This window comes from Erpetoichthys calabaricus, chromosome 5 (genome assembly GCF_900747795.2).
Source record: "Erpetoichthys calabaricus chromosome 5, fErpCal1.3, whole genome shotgun sequence".
In the NCBI taxonomy this organism is placed as follows: Eukaryota; Metazoa; Chordata; class Cladistia; order Polypteriformes; family Polypteridae; genus Erpetoichthys; species Erpetoichthys calabaricus.
In genome coordinates, this window is record NC_041398.2 from 28740321 (window position 1) to 28760118 (window position 19798).

Genomic DNA, 19798 nt, shown 5'->3' on the forward strand with positions numbered 1-19798 from the left:
ACCAACAGAATCTTAGTACAAGAAAAAAAATATTTTCCTTTGTAGTGCATTTCTGAATAAAAACGTGTTACTTAAAAAATATATATATATATTTTTTTAATTAATTCTATTAGAGGGTAGGCAAGCCAATGTACAGAGGAAAACCACACTGTAACATTACATATTACATAATCACACAACAATGAGATTATCTCTGTTTATCAATGTTACCCGAAACGTTAATTAAACGTAAGGGTAAAACTAAAATATGCACTTATAGTAGCGAAGGAACAAAAAAAAAATAAAAATAAAAAAGCAGCTTCATTTGTTCAAACCCGCTGAATTCTTATTGATTAAAAAAAATAGACACTCGATTATTCTTCTAGTCTACCTTGAAAAAAAGAAAAAAAAAATCGTCACGTATAGGAGTCTCTGTGGCGCAATCGGTTAGCGCGTTCGGCTGTTAACCGAAAGGTTGGTGGTTCGAGCCCACCCAGGGACGTTAGAGCTGTGTTTTGTTACAGTCGCAAAATAAATAGGTAGAATGCTGCTCTTAGGAGAATAGAGAGAGAAAGACACCGAAGACCCCTTCACTACCCCGACAGAAACCTGCATATTCTAAGAGAAAGTGAAATGAAGCTGCCAGTTTTGGCAGAAATCGCAGTCTATGTACCCGCGCCAAACAAGGCTTGACGAGGTATAACGGTTTAAATGCACAACGACTGCTTCACTTGCACAGCGTTGTTTCCAGTTACCGTCCTGCAATCGTGCAGCTGTGTTATGATGTTTATATTTCGCTGCGTGTTTTATTTCTCCTGTCCGATTTAAGTATTTTTTCCACCTTTTCACGTACCTAATCATCATTAATCATCAGGTGAAGGTGATCCTTTCACTATCATTGTCTGTAGACGGGTGACATGCTTATAGCGAACACTGGCAGATTGTCTCGCAACCTGAGCCTGCTGCACTCACGTGCCCTCGGACTATTCTGAACCCCAACTTGCGACGTTTCACTATTCCATTTCGGTGCGAACACGTGAATTTTAAGATGGACGCGAGGTCGCTGTTAAGTTTTTCATTATCTGCAATATATATTAGCCATGTGCGCCCAACTACGCTGCGCGTGTTAAAGTTGTCTGTGAAGGGCTCCCTGTTTAAACGCGGCTGCCAGTCGTGAACTGGGCCCTTCGTCGCACAGCATTATGATTTTTTATAAGGGAAACAAAATTACAAATGAAAACCCTTAGTCATTGATTCGATAGGGCCGGCCTACTCGGAATCACCGTCCGAATAGTAATTATGTGGTGGTGTAGGAGCATTTCTGCTTCTCTTCGTTCACAGTCCGTCTCGTTTACACGACGCTGTCGTTTCTTCTCACGATCTCTTCTCAACCTTTCTCCAATCTCGCAGGTTGCTTTGTGGCAATCCAAAGAGTAAGGCAATATACACGAAGCAATGGTTATAAATGGGGGACACATAGGTATCCAGGCTCTTTAAAGGATAAATAGGGATCACTTCACTGACATGTGAGCAAGCCACGGTACAACTGTGAGACGCGGAGCACTCGCCGGCTACAACGTAACAATAATAATTTCAGGTGTTCTGACGATTTGTCCTACTTTGTCGAAGTATCCTACCGTAGTTTATTTCGACAGATGTATCTATCGATTGGTGCTACCTTATCAAAACATCCTACCTTTATTATACACATGGGTAGATCATCTCGATGGGGTAAATAACACTAACTAAACATCCTACCTTCATAATGCATATGGGTACATCAGTAACACATTTCCAAGGACTGAAATATACTGCAAAGCTGACACATTTTATACAGTATAGTATAACAAAATAAACAACAACTGTATTACATACAACATAAAATATGTGTAATATTTTCTATTGAATATATTAAGTGAAACTTTTAAGGTCCATAAAGCACCTTATTTGAGGGCATTTCAAATAAAACAATAGCACATCATAGGAAGAATAGAAAGGCTTTAATTTACATACATTTGTGAACAATAAAACACTCCAACAACAAAGACCAAAGAACAATACTTATTTATCTATACATTTTTTATAAACATATGCTATTTCAATTTTTTCATTGTATTTTGCACATTCAAAATGTGCCCAGCAACTGCACATATCACACTGCACCTGAAAAATAAAACATAACGATTAGTCTGAACATGGAAACAGTAATAATAATGACTGATTCAATTAACTATTTCTTCCGATGCGGCCAAGCAGGTGTAGAAGCAGTTAATATGTTACTTGTTAAGTTATATTACTAGACCCCAAGAACAAAATTATGAAGACTGAAAATGAGCATAGTAGGATATTATATTATTGTGGATGGCACATGTTGAAATATTGTTACCATTTCAATTGTGCTTTTGTTGGGATCATCTTCCAGCTTGGAACAAACCAAGCAATGATCCTCTGCATTGCCTATAATCACAGTTGTTCTCATTAGTATACAAGCTTTAACATCAGTCATTTGATTAATTTTCAGTATTTTGAAAAAGCAATAGTAGTGTTAGGTGTAACATACTGCTGTTATTCAAAATAAGAAAATAATCTTCAATCAATATTTAATTTCCTTTCAATTATTTTATTGCTAGTATGCTAATATTTGCGGCTTCTGACAAAATAATTCATTATTCATAATATATAATAATATAAATTTACACACAGAGCTGTAAGTAAACACTCACCGGCAAGTCAACTGGAACCTCTGAGGGGATCACTGCTTCTCTCCCATACATAAGTAGAAATGGGGAGTGCTTTGTTGTAGTGTGAATTTTGGACCTCAATGAAAAAAGTGTGGCGCAAACAGTTTATTTATTACACACTATGTCAACAAAAGCAACAGATTACTTGGCATGAATGGTATATACACCGTATATGTTACACCCATCCGTTTATTGTAAGTCGTAGCATTAAACTTATAACGTTATACCATGTCATCAGTTAAAAATACCTATGCAGTAAACTGTAATAAATGCATTAATGTAGTAAGGCTAAGAAAAGCATACATATTACTGAAATACAGTAACACTTACCTCAAACTTCAACACTAGGAAGGACAGATCGACAAGCAGTTGGAAAGTTTCGAGAAAAGTTGCGTAAGTTTGGTCTGCGCATGCGTAGTATCAGTAAGTAGATCATTTCGATGGGTAGAATGTTTCGTTAGAACACCGGAACGTGCTGTTACGTTGTCATTCATTTTACCCACCGTCTTTCTTTCATTCATATGTTACGTAGGCACGTACCTTTTATCTTCGGCAATCTCATTCTCTAACCAGGCCTCAGGAGATAACCAGCATAACACTGTCCACCACCCCTTTCGTTATTCCGGCACATTGTTGACATCCGTGAGTAACAACAACGTACTAAACTGGAAGGTGGTCTACGCATGCGTGGAATTTGCGGACAAACAAAGATCAAGTTCCAAATTAAGATTGTATATAAAGATTAGTTAATTTAAAGCACAACAATTTGTTTAGTTTGAATGTCTGTGTTTTGAGGTGTGACTGGAGTACTACAGTCTTCAGTAGTATAAGCCTGGAGGAGATTCTTAATGCAATGCCTATGTTTTAGCTGTCTCTCTACTGCCATCTAGTGCTTCTTCTTCTAATTCATTCGCGGACAAACAAAGATCAAGATCCAAATGAAGATTATATATAGAGATATATTGGAATGTCACCTCTCTGAAGGGGAAGGAGCCTGAGCTAGTGCGCGAGGTCGGGAGGTTCCGGTTAGATATAGTCGGGCTCACCTCGACGCACAGCTTGTACCCTGGAGCTGCTCGAGGCTTCCAAGCCCCGTCATGATGCAATCTCAGTAAGCATGTCTACTAAGTGCTTTGAATCATTATTCATCGAGCTCCAGTTTGAAGTACATATGGCATCAACAGAGATCAAAAACTTGACAGAATTCCCATTGAAATGAATGTTTGTGGATGATCAATACATGTTAAATGATTGTGCCCGATAATACTTTGTGCCAAAAAATAAAATTATAAATCATACATCATACAAATGCTGACTTGTAGAATGCATAATGCTGCAAAGAAGAGCTTTAGTAATATGGGTGACAACACATTTCTCACTATAATACTCTCATAAATATCCATTCTTTGCCTCATGCAACTTTTTCATGCAACACTGAACGTATGTCATATAGTATACATCTTAATACATAATTCGCCTGCCTCCTCACTCACTCACTCATGTGCGTCCAAAGCCGAATGCGCAGTCGCCTTCTGCGCAGCTGCCCGAAAAACCTTATGAGACTGACATCCAACCCCAACATCGCAGCAGGCGCCGGATTTACGGCCGCACAAATTCAAAGAGAAAGGCGACTTCAATTAAACCTCTAGAGGCCTGAAAGGCGATTTCGACTACAGCTTGAGGCCTAATTACACATTCTGATTCAATTACGCATTCATTCAATACACCTGTAGCAGGTTTGTGGTGCTTATACTTATTACTATTCCATATTGTACTGGAACATTCATCATTCAAAATTATACTATAGGCCTGGAAAATTAATCAACTAACAGTACAAGCTTGTACAGTAATGAGTAAAGCGGACTACAATCATTACAAAACAACTTCTTCATTACTTATCATTTGTTCTTCATACACTGCTGACATAAACTCGTGCCCGTTTCATCTTACGTTGTCGAAACGGGTGCTTTGTCTAGTCTATATAATTGTTTTCATCTTCATTACATACATAAAAAACATACATTATATACATGTACCCTGCTGAAAACAGTAGTGGTGCAGCGGTAGCGTTGCCGCTCCATAATAAGGCTTGCGTGGGATCGGGTCCCACGTCCACCTATTGTGACCCAAAAGAGTCTGTTTTTCTTTTTTTTTTTCATTTAACAGAGAAAAGCCAAGCAAAATGACACCTTTTATTGGCTAACTAAAAAGATTACAATATGCAAGCTTTCGAGGCAACTCAGGCCCCTTCTTTGACCGATAGCGAGCAAGGCGAGAACACTAGTAAAGATATATCAAATGGAAATGGGCATCTTGTTTTATGTCTGTAACAAAACAAATTATTTCAGTGACGATTTCAACTGTTATTGTAGTTGTTGATGGCGGGTTTAGCGGTTTAAAATTTAAAATATTAAATTGATAAGGTGGAATGTGTTCTTACTTTGGGGTGGGGGTGGGGGTGGGGGGGGGAGCTACACGGTAAATGTGTTAGTAACTGGGATTGCGCCTCTATAACTGGAAGATTGCTTAGGAATGATACAGACTGGAAAACTATATGTTTTAGGAAATGTTTTATTATTGCACTGTGCTGTGACTAAGACAACTTTTTACTGATCGCCTATCCGGACCTTGAAGATGTGTTCACGAGGGAGGGATGCTGTTGTTAAAAGCAAATGCTTTTTCGGCAGCAGGTCCAGATGTGTTTATCCCGCTGCTTTTTGTTGTTGCCTCAGCACTCAAGAGGATCTTTAATGCCGACCTTGATACGTGCACTGCTCACTTGATACACGCACTGCTCACCTTGGAGTATCTCGTGTGTGTCTGTGTGTCGGTGACTGATCTGCGCCGTGTCTCTCAGCCTCTCTGATGTGCTCCGGATTGACAGCTTTGAATGTTTGGTGCAGCAGAGCAAATTGAACCTGATCTACCACAGTGGGTTTGTTATCACCTTATTCAATGGAGGGGTTCGTGGACGTCAAATGGCAATGAATAGAAGATGGATTAATGTAAATACGCGAGCTGCCTTACGCAATTAGTCATCGCATTTTGATGGCGATTCTAAGTGGGGATGATTCTCGAAGAGATCTCTTATGCGATCCTTCCACAGTATATCTCAAAATTATTTAGTTCAAATTGGTTATAAAGATTTCACTCCAGATCATTTTTTTTATATTATTAACTTTGATGAGTCTTTAATTGAGCTCGAACTCAGGCTAGCACTACGCTCAGAATTTGAAAAGCAACCACCTTAGTTTGTTGAGCCACTGATGGCATCTTCGATTCGTAGCGAACTCGTTACTTTTGTGCTCCACAAAATATTGTAAAGTATTAATAAATGAAATATTTCAATACTTGATCGAATAATCACATCTGTGATTTAAGGATTTCACCTTTTCTTTCTCAAATGTGCTTACCTATATCATGGCAAAGTACAGGGATAACCTTTTATTTTCCATCTACTCCGTTTTAATTAGGTCAGACCAAAGAAAACATTTAAGGCTATTAAATGTGATCTCAAGAAAAGATGAGGGTTAATTATAATACTAATAACTGGAGCGATTATAATGATACAGTGCAAAAGTAAATACTAATTGAAAAAACCGGTAATCCATGAGTGAGGCGTCTTATTTTGTTTAACTCTTGCTATCGTATAAAGCATTCTGCCTGTCGGCGTTAGTTATATATATATATATATATATATATATATATATATATATATATATATATATATATATATATATATTTTAGACATCAGGCACTAGAAGCTGCTGACGAACCCTTCTCTTCTTTGTCAGTCTGTAGCAGCGAAAAAATAAAAGCAATAAGAGTTTTAACAGACGTCATTGAAGTGGATCATGAGTTTGTGTAACATTAATGAAAATGGCCAGGAGATGTCACTAGAGAGGTGAGTGTCAAATGCTTCGAAGCTTCGATACGATTTCCAATACAATGACAATGCTTCGTGAGGCTTCACTCCGCCCACCACAACAGAGAGAGGCGCACACTGATGACGTAACAACACAACAAACAGAGTGGGGAAATATAACAGGACCACAACAGAAAGCATACAACACAATGAATGTTACCAGGATTTGGTGAAGCTCCAAACAACTAAAGCTTTTTATTTTATACACCTGTTACACCTCTTCTCTGAGATTGGTGGGACATTCGTAATAGCTCTCTCATAGACTTCTCGAACAGTGTCTGAATCTGTATCACTTTCAACAAGTCTCAAGTAATCAAACTAGGCATCGTAATTGTGAGGTTTTGCCTTAACTCCCTCTTCATACTGAAAGCGTCTCTTGCTATTACAGGTGCTGGTCATAAAATTAGAATATCATGACAAAGTTGATTTATTTCAGTAATTCCATTCAAAAAGTGAAACTTGAATATTAGATTCATTCATTACACACAGACTGATGTATTTCAAATGTTTATTTCTTTTAATGTTGATGATTATAACTGACAACTAATCCATCCATCTATCCATTTTCCAACCTGCTGAATCCGAACACAGGGTCACAGGGGCTGACAACTAATGAAAGTCCCAAATTCAGTATCTCGGAAAATTAGAATATCAATTAAGACCAATGCAAAAAAAGGATTTTTAGAAATGTTGGCCAACTGAAAGGTATGAACATGAAAAGTATGAGCATGTACAGCACTCAATATCTAGTTGGGGCTCCTTTGGCCTGGATTACTGCAGCAATGCGGCGTGGCATGGAGTCGATCAGTCTGTGGCACTGCTCAGGTGTTATGAGAGCCCATGTTGCTCTGATAGTGGCCTTCAGCTCTTCTGAATTGTTGGGTCTGGCGTATTGCATCTTCCTCTTCACAATACCCCACAGATTTTCTATGGGGTTAAGGTCAGGCGAGTTTGCTGGCCAATCAAGAACAGGGATATCATGGTCCTTAAACCAGGTACTGGTAGCTTTGGCACTGTGCAGGTGCCAGGTCCTGTTGGAAAATGAAATCTGCATCTCCATAAAGTTCGTCAGCAGCGGGAAGCATGAAGTGCTCTAAAACTTCCTGGTAGACGGCTGTGTTGACCTTGGACCTCAGAAAACACAATGGACCAACACCAGCAGATGACATGGCACCCCAAACCATCAATGACTGTGGAAACTTTACACTGGACCTCACGCAACGTGGATTCTGTGCCTCTCCTCTCTTCCTCCAGACTCTGGGACCTTGATTTCCAAAGGAAATGCAAAATTTACTTTCATCAGAGAACATAACTTTGGACCACTCAGCAGCAGTCTAGTCCTTTTTGTCTTTAGCCCAGGCGAGACGCTTCTGATGCTGTCTCTTGTTCAAGAGTGGCTTGACACAAGGAATGCGACAGCTGAAACCCATGTCTTGTATACGTCTGTGCGTGGTGGTTCTTGAAGCACTGACTACAGCTGCAGTCCACTCTTTGTGAATCTCCCCCACATTTTTGAATGGCTTTTGTTTCACAATCCTCTCCAGGGTGCGGTTATCCCTATTGCTTGTACACTTTTTTCTACCACATCTTGTCCTTCCCTTCGCCTCTCTTCTAATGTGCTTGGACACAGAGCTCTGTGAACAGCCAGCCTCTTTAGCAATGACCTTTAGTGTCTTGCCCTCCTTGTGCAAGGTGTCAATGGTTGTCTTTTGGACAACTGTCAAGTCAGCAGTCTTCCCCATGATTGTGTAGCCCACAGAACTAGACTGAGAGACCATTTAAAGGCTTTTGCAGGTGTTTTGAGTTAATTAGCTGATTAGAGTGTGGCACCAGGTGTCTTCAATATTGAACCTTTTAAACAATGTTCTAATTTTCCAAGATACTGAATTTGGGACTTTCATTAGTTGTCAGTTATAATCATCAACATTAAAAGAAATAAACATTTGAAATACATCAGTCTGTGTGTAATGAATGAATCTAATATCCAAGTTTCACGTTTTGAATGGAATTACTGAAATAAATCAACTTTGTCATGATATTCTAATTTTATGACCAGCACCTGTACATCTTTAATTCCCCTCCTGTCTCCAAATTTCTTCTCAAATATTTTATAGTTATTGAAGAGCTCCTGAGCTTGTTGTTTAGGAATCTTGTCCAAAGCATATTTGTAGATTACTCTGACTCTTTCAGACTCCTTTTGTTTTTCCTCAAACTTTGCAAATGCCACAAACAGTTGTTCATCCATATATTCCTCTTCAAAGAATGTCACTGCTCTTTCAAACACTTTCCTAGCATGAGCAATATATTCATGTTTATCTTCAAAACAAGCATATTTAATCCAGTTTTTCACCTCCGGGTGTACAAATACAAATTTCTCATAAATATTGCAGGCTTTTTCCACTTCTTTGTATTTTAATTCAAAATTGATGTAGAAGTGCCAGGCCTGCTCATCTGGCTGCCATTCCATCCATTGCTCAAACACCTGGCGACAACCAGCAACATTTCCCAACATTTCTTCCATATATGTATACTTGTACCAAAACTGGTTGACCCAAGGGAGGATAGTGATAGCTCTGTCCCAAATATTTCTGGCATGGTTCACCTGTCGATTCTTCATTTCCATCTCTGCATACTTGAGCCAAAGAGCAACATTTTTGTGACCTAAATCTATAAATTGAACGTGCCCTTTGAACTTTTTTCAAGCTTTCCTCCCATTGTGCATACTTTATCCTATCTGATTACTAATAACTGTACGATTTTTTCTGATATTATCTTCAAATACTTTTCTTTTTCTCAGAATGTAACTGTTTTATTCTTCTTCATCGGTTATCCTCTGCTTTGGGGGAAGGAGGCAGTAGCTGAAGTTTTCTTTCCTTAGCCTCGCTCAATAGCTGCTCTGCTGTTAGATGTACTTCTGGCGGTGTTTTGTTTTCACCTTAATAACCTTAGGTATTCTCTGTTTTCCAGCAGCACTCAAAAATATCTTTAGCGTTATGATAAGTATGAACCATACAGCCCGGCGCTCAACCTCCCTCTTCTTCGGCTTCATCGCTCGCCGGCGGGTGGCGTTCCCAACCCCCCGTTCTAGGTCCTTCGGGGTCCTTCGGGCTCCTTCGGCCTCCGAACGCCCGTGTGCTCCGTATCCCGGATGATGGGGTTGCACCGACCTCACCACCTTCATTAGACAGGTTTCGCCAGTAAACCCAAGGTGCACCACGCTCTTATGCAAACCAGCCACACATTGCTGGAGCTTATTGGCTGGAAGATAAACAGAAGGGGTGGGCCTGGGCGGGACGCTGAATGAGAAACAGCCGCCCAACAGCTTAGACAGGCGGGTTGAGGCAAAGCTGAGAAAGAGGAAGGCGGCCCTGCGCTCCGGAGAGAGAGACAGACAGAAAGAAAGATCCCTTGGCGTGGAAGGTCGCGCACAGCAGCAAAGCACCCTCGGGAAGGCCTACGCCGAGGCCACTGGGAGATCTTGGGCAGCGCTGCGTATGAGAGCCAGGTGTTCTAACGAAACATCCTACCCATCGAAATGATCTACTCACTGATACTACGCATGCGCAGACCAAAATTACGCAACTTTTCTACCTAGTGTTGAAGTTTGAGGTGTTACTGTATTTCAGTAATATGTATGCTTTTCTTAGCCTTACTACATTAATGCATTTATTACAGTTTACTGCATAGATATTTACTGTCAACATTTTATAAGTTGTATATTTTGCATGTGTGACTTTTAATCTTGTACAGACCATTGTATCCATGCACGAGTAATGACCGTCTTGTGAATTCTTTGCATCAGGCTGTGTCTCTTTCGGACATTAAATGATGCATATAGAATAGATTGAGAAAAAACATTGGGCTGTCGTTTAGTAAAGAGGGCTTCCAACGTTGCCTATATGGGGAGAGAAAAACTTGTACCTCTCGTTTACGGCCATACCACCTTGAATACGCACGATCGCGGCAGCTAAGCCAGGATCGGGCACGGTTAGTACTTGGATGGGAGACCGCCTGGGAATACCGAGTGCTGTAAGCTTTTGCCTTTCTGCTAGCAGGGGTCACCCTTTTCCCGGTCTTTTTCTGTTCCTCCTTTCACCCGTGTCAGAAACTCGCCACTTGGCAGCAAGTAAAGCAGCTTGAAATCAGTAAAGTTGCACAAAAACGATGGATGAAAGAAAGAAAAAAAGTGCTCTCAGCTACACTTCTCTCCAATTAGTTCTCTTCGCATCACTCGCTGTTCCCCTCTGCTCTCAAAGGAGGTGAGAGAACTTAAAAATATTAATAATGCAGCAATGATACCGATGTAGGTAGGTAGAAATTAATGAATTAATTAAATAATTAATTAATTTAATTAATATTATTTTCATTATTATTATTTGGGGGAGGGGTCCTTTATGTAAATAAATAATTTTTGGGGTACCTTTTATTTATCACTTTAAGCTCCCAATGCTGTTTGCCTCACTGGCTCCTGTGCCTTACACTCACCTAAATGCCACTTCCCAACGAGAAGCTGAAACCTTTTTTCCCTCCATTGTCAGGTTTCTTAGCTTCCAAAACACTGTTTTCTTATTTTTTTTTACATTTCCTTCCGTTCCTTCCTTACTATATTAGTTTCCCCTAATGTTACTCCCATTATTTCAATACCAAAAATAAAATGAGGTTACAAAAATTAACCTTTATCACAGCGATCCAATAAAGTTCTTGTAGGAGGAGTCTTTATGTTATTGGTTAAAAAAATTGAAACTTGTGCGCTGTTTAGGCAAGTTATACAGGAGTTAACTATATGGATGTAAAATTGGCATAAAATGAAATTAATGTGGTAATAAAACATTGAACAGTCTGGCCTCTCACAGTCTATGCCTCTGGGTGTGCTAAATAGACGCACTACCGCTCTCCATGGATCAAATTCACATCATATTTCATATTACATTTTGTTGAAACTTTTACTTGGATTGTCTTGTATTATATCGTATGCATTTCATATATACTTTAGATTGTAATTTTATATTGAACTATGACCAAACAAGAATTAAATTTTATGTCACTGAAACAAACTGTCTATCCTAGAGCAGACAAAGAAATTTTGTCAGGGATATCCATTTTATACAGTCTTTTAGATTAGAGTGCTTTGAAACTACCGAGGAGTGGTGAGATCTAACGAAGCTAGATGCAACAATTTAAAGGAAAACGTCTTTAAAATTAGCACTCCAACAAAAAATCAAGCATATTTAAGCACTTAACATGTCAAATATGACAAAAGATATGGTGGGGGTAGCACTGCAGAGTGAGGATCGACAAAATGAATTACCTGAACATCAAAATTTGAAGTAAGAGTGTGAGACCGTTAGTCTCATGGAAAAACGAGTAACGAACCTCCTGGTGCCGAGGACGCGCATTTACCTGTTTCGCTAGGAGAGGGTTATAAGAAAAGGAAGGGAAAAAAAGAAAAGAAAAAGAGAACGAAGAGTTTTATTAAACATACCGCCACGGAGGGCTTTGTGCACATCATGCTTGTTCTGTTTTTTTTTTGTTCTGCACTTTTGGGCAGCAGGCGTGCGCAGAGCCAACATCAGTTTTAAACGTGGCCCACTGTCCGTATTGTAACGCAAGACCGTGTGGGTTGGCAGAAGATCAAGTATTAGGGAGGTGCCGTGAGTGTCAGGTTTGTTTTGATGGGAAAGTACCCAAACTTATTGTTGATGTCTTGTGATTTGAGGGTTGTTAATATTATACAAGTATCCATTAAGGGCGCTAACGTCAGTTTTGATTTCGTGTTTGTCATTGTTGGGATTTGGATAAAGTTATTATATCCCCACCACCCCACGAAAGATAAGAATGGAGATGCCTTGGTGAAGCGTATCATTAGATGAGCAGGTTTTAGGTTATTTAAGGCTGAATAGACAGGAGGCGAGGGAGGGAACCGCACTGCAGAGAAGTGGTAGACGAGAGTGTTGAAAAACTGAGCGAACAGCAGAGAGAGATTGTGTGACTCAGTGGCTGGTGGGTTCTGGGTATATGTCAAAAATGACAACCCCACTAAGCCAGTGATGACCCCTGATTTGTTTATTTATTTATTTTTTTAAGGGAGTCTTATTGGTTTTGTTTAGAGGGTGGGTTACAACAGAGCCTATATATTTTTTTGGACTTTATATATTTTTTTCCTTATATATGGTTGCACCCTAAAATCGATTGAAAAGGATTGTATGCAACAAACTGCAACTTCTTTAATTTTAACTTCTTGGCATCTTTGTATGTTTTTTTTTCTTTTCAAACTACGGTCCCAGTCGGTCCGACTACAAGCAGCACACCTTCAATTGCAGATGTGTTGCAACAAAGAGAAGCTGCAGCAAAGCATACAAGGAGATCATATGTAACAGATGAAGGAGCACACAACACACAAGTGAAACAGCAATACAATTTCCAGACATGAGACAGAAACTCTACATCAGTGTTTAAAGACTGCTGAAGGCCTGTGCATTGGAGCTGGGGAGTCCTCGAAAGTGCATCTTTAGGGTGGGCATCACAGGTTCAGCTCTCCAATGGTTTAGGTCCTATCTTTCAGATAGAAGTTTTTGTGTCAGTATTGATGATTTCACTTCCACCTCTGTTGCCCTCCCCTGGGGGGTACCACAGGGCTCCATCCTGGGACCTCTTCTGTCCTCCTTATACCTGCTGCCACTCGGCGCTATTTTTCAGAAACACGGTATTTCCTTTCATCTTTATGCAGATGACTGCCAGGTGTATTTCCCACTGAAGCGCCAAGGTCCATGTTCTGTCCAGCTCCTGCTTGATTGCCTTATTGACATAAGGAGTTGGATGGCACTAAATTTTCTAAATTTTAATGAGAACAAAACAGAAGTCATGCTATTTAGGCCCAATAGCACCAGTGGGACCCCTTGCATCGACCTTTCCACTGTGGCTCAATTTGAGAAATCCATCATCACAAATTTAGGTGTAAAAATGGACTCCACTTTTAAACTTGATAGCCATGTGAATGCAGTGGTAAAATCTTGCTTTTTCCAGTTGAGGCAGATGCCAAAAATCAAGCCTGTGTTGTCTAAGCGCAACCATGAAACAGTGATACATGCTTTTATAACATCTTGTCTAGATTACTGTAATGCGCTTCTTTTTGGAATTAGCCAGGCCTCCACTGCACGCCTACAGCTGGTGCAAAACGCTGCTGCTCGATTTTTAACTGGCACAAGAAAGCATGAGCATGTTACCCCGATTTTGGCTTCCCTCCACTGGCTTCCAATTCATTTTCGAATCCATTTTAAGATCCTTGTATTTGTTTTTAAATCTCTTAATGGGTGTGCCCCTCTTTATTTGTTGGAACTGCTGCACCCATATGTACCATCTCGCTCTTTCAGGTCAGCAGACCAGATTCTTTTACGCGTTCCCAGGGCACGATGCAAACTCCGAGGTGATCGAGCTTTTTCAGTTGCAGCCCCAAAACTCTGGAACGATTTGCCATTGCATGTTAGGCAGGCTCCTTTGCTAGCTGCCTTTAAATCCTTTTTAAAAACACATTCTTACTCTCTGGCTTTTAACCCTGTATAATATGTTGGCTATTTGTATACTTTTTATACTTTCTATTAAGAATGTCTTCAGCTCTTATGTGTTTATGTGTTGTTTTTCTTTGTACAGCACTTTGGTCAGCCTTGAGGTTGTTTTTAAAGTGCTTTATAAATAAATAAACTAAACTAAACTGCATCTTCAACCTGAGCCTGGAACAGGGGGGAGTCCCGAGGCTTTGGAAAACATCTTGCATCACCCCAGTCCCAAAGGTATCATTTCCTAGTGAGCTGAAGGACTTCCAGCCTGTTGCTCTGATGTTACATGTGATGAAGACCATGGAGCGGCTGCTGCTTCACCACCTGAGGCCACAGGTCCGCCACGCCCTCGCCCCTCTGCAGTTCGCATACCAGGAGAAGGTGGGAGGGAGGATGCCATCATCTATATGCTACACCGATCCCTCTCCCACTTGGACAGAGGCAGTGGTGCAGTAAGAATCATGTTTCTGGACTTCTCTAGCGCCTTCAACACCATCTAACCTCTGCTCCTTAGGGACAAGCTGACAGAGATGGGAGTAGATTCATACCTGGTGGCATGGATCGTGAACTATCTTAAAGACAGATCTCAGTATGTGCGTCTCGGGAACTGCAGGTCTGACATTGTGGTCAGCAACACAGGAGCGCACAGGGGCCTGTACTTTCTCTGGTCCTGTTCAGCCTATATACATGGACTTCCAATACAACTCAGAGTCCTGCCACATGCAAAAGTTCGCTGACGACATTGCTATTGTGGGCTGCATCAGGAGTGGGCAGGAGAAGGAGTATAGGAACCTAATCAAGGACTTTGTTAAATGGTGCGATTCAAACCACCTACAACTGAACACCAGCAAAACCAAGGAGCTGGTGGTGAATTTTAGGAGGACCAGGCCCCTCATGGACCCTGTGATCAACAAAGGTGACTGTGTGCAGAGGGTGCAGACCTATAAATACCTTGGAGTGCAGCTGGATGATAAATTAGACTAGACTGCCAATACTGATGCTCAGTGCAAGGGAGGACAAAGCCAACTATACTTCCTTAGAAGGCTGGCGTCTTTCAACATCTGCAATAAGATGCTGCAGATGTTCTATCAGACGGTTGTGGCAAGCCCCCTCTTCTATGCGGTGGTGTGCTGGGGAGGCAGCATAAAGAAGACGGACGCCTCACGCCTGGACAAACTGGTGAGGAATGCAGGCTCTATTGTAGGCACAGAGCTGGACAGTTTGACATCCGTGGTGGAGCTACGGGCGCTGAGCAGGCTCCTGTCAATCATGGAGAATCCACTGCATCCACTGAACAGTGTCATCTCCAGACAGAGGAGCAGCTTCAGCGACAGACTGCTGTCACCGTCCTGCTCCACTGACAGATCGTTCCTCCCCCACACTATGCAACTCTTCAGTTCCACTTGGGGGAGGGGGGGTAAACGTTAACATTATTCAAAGTTATTGTCTGTTATACCTGCATTGTTATCACTCTTTAATTTAATATTGTTTTTTATCAATATGCTGCTGTTGGAGTATGTGAATATCCATCCATCCATCCATTTTCCAACCCGCTGAATCCGAACACAGGGTCACGGGGGTCTGCTGGAGCCAATCCCAGCCAACACAGGGCACAAGGCAGGAACCAATCCAGGGCAGGGTGCCAACCCACCGCAGTATGTGAATATCCCCCTGGGATTAATAAAGTATCTATCTATCTATCTATCTATCTATCTATCTATCTATCTATCTATCTATCTATCTATCTATCTATCTATCTATCTATCTATCTATCTATCTATCTATCTATCTATCTATCTACAGTTAGGTCCATAAATATTTGGACAGAGACAACTTTTTTCTAATTTTGGTTCTGTACATTACCACAATGAATTTTAAATGAAAAAACTCAGATGCAGTTGAAGTGCAGACTTTCAGCTTTAATTCAGTGGGGTGAACAAAACGATTGCATAAAAATGTGAGGCAACTAAAGCATTTTTTTAACACAATCCCTTCATTTCAGGGGCTCAAAAGTAATTGGACAATTGACTCAAAGGTTATTTCATGGGCAGGTGTGGACAAGTCCGTCGTTACGTCATTATCAATTAAACAGATAAAAGGCCTGGAGTTGATTTGAGGTGTGGTGCTTGCATGTGGAAGATTTTGCTGTGAACAGACAACATGTGGTCAAAGGAGCTCTCCATGCAGGTGAAAGAAGCCATCCTTAAGCTGCAAAAACAGAAAAAACCCATCCGAGAAATTGCTACAATATTACGAGTGGCAAAATCTACAGTTTGGTACATCCTGAGAAAGAAGGCAAGCACTGGTGAACTCAGCAATGCAAAAAGACCTGGACGTCCACGGAAGACAACAGTGGTGGATGATCGCAGAATCATTTCCATGGTGAAGAGAAACCCCTTCACAACAGCCAACCAAGTGAACAACACTCCAGGGGGTAGGCGAATCGATATCCAAGTCTACCATAAAGAGAAGACTGCATGAAAGTAAATACAGAGGGTGAACTGCAAGGTGCAAGACACTCATAAGTCTCAAGAATAGAAAGGCTAGATTGGAATTTGCTAAAGAGCATCTAAAAAAGTCAACACAGTTCTGGAAAAATATTCTTTGGACAGATGAAACCAAGATCAACCTCTACCAGAATGATGGCAAGAAAAAAGTATGGAGAAGGCGTGGAACAGCTCATTATCCAAAGCATACCACATTATCTGTAAAACACGGTGGAGGCAGTGTGATGGATTGGACGTGCATGGCTGCCAGTGGCACTGGGACACTAGTGTTTATTGATGATGTGACACAGGACAGAAGCAGCGAATGAATTCTGAGGTGTTCAGAGACATACTGTCTGCTCAAATCCAGCTAAATGCAGTCAAATTGATTGGGTGGCGTTTCATGATACAGATGGACAATGACCCAAAACATACAGCCAAAGCAACCCAGGAGTTTATTAAAGCAAAGAAGTGGAAAATTCTTAAATGGCCAAGTCAGTCACCTGATCTTAACCCAATTGAGCATGCATTTCACTTGTTGAAGACTAAACTTCAGACAGAAAGGCCCACAAACAAACAGCAACTGAAAGCCGCTGCAGTAAAGGCCTGGCAGAGCATTAAAAAGGAGGAAACCCAGCATCTGGTGATGTTCATGAGTTCAAGACCTCAGGCTGTCATTCCCAGCAAAGGGTTTTCAACCAAGTATTAGAAATTAACATTTTATTTCCAGTTATTTAATTTGTCCAATTACTTTTGAGCCCCTGAAATGAAGGGATTGTGTTAAAAAAATGCTTTAGTTGCCTCACATTTTTATGCAATCGTTTTGTTCACCCCACTGAATTCAAGCTGAAAGTCTGCACTTCAACTGCATCTGAGTTGTTACATTTAAAATTCATTGTGGTAATGTACAGAACCAAAATTAGAAAAAAGTTGTCTCTGACCAAATATTTATGGACCTAACTCCTATCTATCTATCTATTGTCACGCACGTGCGATTAGGAGGCAGTTAAAGAGCCTAAAGGTGAGTGAACTATTGCGAGATAAGGGGTCATCACGTGGTACTTACCTGAATCTCTTCTTTCAACAGAAAAACAGAAGGAAATTAATCACCTCCACTTCCGGGTACCAAAATGGCAACGACAACGTCACTATGGTGATCCGCGATGACGTCACTTCCGTCCCTCTAACATTACTCCACTTCCGTCTCACCTTGATTATGTTGGTTCCGGTTCCTGTCTCCAACGTCACTTCCTGCCAACCATTTCCTGTTCCCATAATTCTTTGCATATATAAATGCCATGTTTTCTAAGTAAAATTGTTCAATGCACTTGAAAAATACTTTGGTCTGTTTATTTCACTTTGTCTATATGACAATATATGGGGACGGTCCCCAAAACTTTATCTTGTTTGTGAAGATTTATTTTCCCGAAGAAATAATCACCACACTATCTATCTAAAAAGATTACAACAGAATGCTAGTTATCATTAAAGGTGAACACAAACCTTGTTTAAAGATCAGATCCTGTAAAAACTACCAGAATTTACATTGGCAAATGAAATGAACTCAGAGCATTACTGTGGCGCCCTGGACCTTTTCTTGTGAGAACTGCATAAGCTTTGCACAGAAGCAGCCCACTGATGCTGCTCCAATTACAATGCAACAATAGTCACAATTTCTCACCCCATGGGCTGTGTGCACATTATATATACACACAGGTATAAAACACTATAATACTGTGGAAGAATTTGCACACCAATTTCACCACTACAAAAAAAATAAAGTGGAAAATAACCTTTCGGAAAGGCATCGATTCTCATAGGTCCACCATTATTTAGTAAATGGTCTGATAGTCTTAAGGCTCTGGTTGACCTACCCCAGTTCTTGTGCAGACATTTTCCCCTCTTCTTGCATCAGCCTGTTGAGTTTATATCAGACAGCCACAAAGTTGAGATCAAGGTTCTGTGGAGGCTACACTATCTGGTGCAGAACACGATTCTGTTTCCTGAAGAGTTCTTCTTTATCCCAGCTGTGTGTTTGGGCCTGATCAGGAGCCTCTCTGATGGCATGCATGGTGCAGGAGTGTCTCCTTGAACTTCTCAACATTGCAGATTCCATTCATTCTGATACAGATTACTAACCTCATTTGCAAAATGCAGCCCCAAACCTGCAGGGAACCTCCAATGTGCTCCACTGACTAACATGTAAGGGCAACAATGTAGCCAACCAACCACCATCTGTTCAAGCCAACATTTTCAAATTTGCACTGTCCGTGCAGAACATTTGCTGCCATTGTTCAGTATCCTATTTCTTGTGTTCCTTCCATGCACACTTTAGAGGAATGGCTTTTTGTCATTAGCTCTTCTGTGAAGATTAATTCTGACAGGACCTCCCTGGATGATAGAGGGGCAAATTTTGGCTCCAGTGGTTACTATGAATTCAGACCAGATAATAGAGCTGGGAATCTTTCAATTTTCATGGGACATCAGTGTAATGCTCCCGTTATCTGATGCACTTCATTTCCATGGCTGAGAAAGGTGACCACCAGTGTTTCCAGTCATCAGCCTTACAAACTGTGTCTTTAGAAGAGCTTGGACAGCACATCTTGAAATTCCAATTTCCTTGTCAGAGACCATGATGATGCAGGGTGACAACCTTGTTTCACGTCTTGCCATGCATGTTGTAAACACTTAATGATTTGAAGGTTAAATATCTTATCTACACCACAATTTCCTTTTAGCTTGGCTGTTTTTTGGCCACTGTCATTCCTTCTCCTCCTCCTGTTTAAGTTCATTAGTTTTGCTCTACCAGCTACTGATGATGTCCTGCTTTTTAACCCCTCTTGATTATCTTTATTCAATCCTGCACTGGACTGGAGACCTAAGGGGGGTGGGGGTTATGGCGTGGGTTGAAAAGTGCTCTATTACCTAATAGGTTACTGTAACAAAACATTTTTCTGCAATTCTTTTTGGGGAAATAAGGAAGTCTGAAATTTGCAATTCTATGGGCACTAATGCAAAAAAAAAAAAAACTTTCTGAAAAGTATGAACACATTTAGAGTTTATAAGATACATCCTTCCATCCATCCATTTTCCAACCCGCTGAATCCGAACACA

At 40.7% G+C, this 19798-nt stretch overlaps 1 non-coding gene and 1 pseudogene across 1 annotated transcript; one reads left to right on the forward strand and one right to left on the reverse strand.

Moving 5' to 3' along the window:
• The first annotated feature begins 407 nt into the window (after positions 1–407).
• On the forward strand, positions 408–481 carry trnan-guu (transfer RNA asparagine (anticodon GUU)). Its single transcript has one exon. It is a non-coding gene; the product is annotated as a tRNA-Asn (tRNA).
• A 6359-nt stretch (positions 482–6840) lies between these two features.
• LOC114652460 (crooked neck-like protein 1) lies at positions 6841–9694 on the reverse strand (annotated as a pseudogene).
• Between the last annotated feature and the right edge of the window lie 10104 nt (positions 9695–19798).